The sequence below is a fragment of the Limanda limanda genome, chromosome 18 (genome assembly GCF_963576545.1).
Source record: "Limanda limanda chromosome 18, fLimLim1.1, whole genome shotgun sequence".
NCBI lineage: Eukaryota > Metazoa > Chordata > Actinopteri > Pleuronectiformes > Pleuronectidae > Limanda > Limanda limanda.
Genome location: NC_083653.1, coordinates 22438760 through 22440725, shown reverse-complemented (window position 1 = coordinate 22440725; position 1966 = coordinate 22438760).

Sequence of the window (1966 nt, the reverse complement as noted above, 5' to 3'; positions counted from 1 at the left end):
GAAGTTTTGAAGAAACAGAGAAGATGAACGCAGCTGAGTCGAGCGACAGCGTGATGAAGACTCAAGGGAAAAGAGGAAGGCGTCCAGCCGAAACAGTCGCCCGCGGCTGGATCAAAGAAGACACAGAAATGTTATGTTTCAAGTGTGGCATCAAAGGCCACAGAGCGAGAGCGTGTCGACAGAAGACATGGTGTAGTTTTTGCAGAAGTGACACCCACAAAGATGCAACGTGCAGGCGTAAGGACAAACAAGATGGTGTGAGTAAAGTCTCAGAAGATGCCGACGAGGACTACGCGTTCACCGTGAGAGACGGAGGAACCAGAACCCAGCAGCAGCCGGCACGCAGCATCCAGGATAGAGGTCTGATGGTGGACACTGGAGCTACCTCTCATGTCATCACTGACATAACAGTTTTCAAGAGTTTCGACAGCGCGTTCAGGCCAGAAACGCACATTGTCGAGCTGGCAGACGGCACCCGGTGCAGCGGGATAGCTCAGCGGAGGGGGAATGCTGAGGTTTCCCTCATCGACAGCACGGGGCAGCGACGAAAGGCGACACTGAGAGACGCTTTGTTCCGTCATATCCCCAGAGCATCTTCTCGGTGAAGGCAGCTACTACGAGTGGAGCTACGGTTGTCTTCAAAGAAGATAAAGATGTCCTTATAACCAGAGGAGGTACCAGATTTAACATTCATGTGTATGGAAAGCTGTATTATTTACATACTGAATCTGAATCTAATGATAAGTGTAATGCCTGTCACGACATACAGACATGGCATGAAATATTAGGCCACTGTAACTATGACGATGTTCTTAAGTTGCAAAATGTTGTTGTAGGTATGCAGATCAAAGGCAAAACGAGTAGGCCGGAACAAGAGTGTGAGGTGTGTATTCAGGGAAAGTTTGCTCAAACCAGAAATAGGGACCCTGATACCAGAGCAAAGGCTCCCTTACAGATGGTACACACAGATCTTGCAGGTCCCGTAGCCACTGAGTCGAGAGATGGTTACAAATATGTGCAATCATTTACTGATGACTACTCAAGTGCAGTATTTGTTTATTTTCTAAAGAAGAAAAGTGACACAGTACAGGCTACAGCAAAGTTCCTAGCAGATATATCCCCTTATGGGAAGGTGAGGTGCATCAGATCCGACAATGGAACAGAGTTTACATGTAGTGATTTCCAAGCACTGTTGATGAAGAATAAGATCAGACATGAAACGTCAGCTCCTTATTCCCCACACCAGAACGGAACAGCAGAGAGGGGTTGGCGTACTCTTTTTGAGATGGGTAGGTGCATGATAGTTGAAAGTGCACTACCAAAGCAGCTATGGCCCTACGCTGTACAAACAGCAGCAATGGTACGGAACAGATGTTTTAACAGACGTACAGGGCAGACTCCTTATGAGCTGCTAACAGACAAAAAGCCCAATGTATCCAAAATGCAAAAGTTTGGGTCTGTATGTTACACGTACAAACAGAGCAAAGGGAAGCTTGATTCCAGATGTGATCAGGGGCATTTTGTAGGTCACGACAAGAACAGCCCAGCGTATTTGGTGTATCATCCAGATACAAACAAAGTACAAAAACACAGACTAGTAAAGTTTGTGAGCAAGTCAGCTGTGGAAAAACAAACACAGACAGGTGAGCCAGATCCAAGTGATAGCTATGATGACACTGTGAGACCCAGGACTAGTGGAACCACGCAGGAGGTCAGTAGGAGTACAGAAAATGCTCCAGAGTCAAGTGTGACAAGTGGTGAACCAGAGAGTAGAAGGTATCCAACTAGAGAAAGAAGGACGCCGAGTCACTTAAATGACTTCATAACTGAAAACTGTGTTAGTGATGCGGTTCATATCACAGTAGACTACTGCTGTAGAGCGGTGTGTGGCATTCCACAGACATTTGGGGAGGCAATGGAGTCAGATAACTCAAAAGAATGGGCAAAAGCCATGGATGAGGAAATC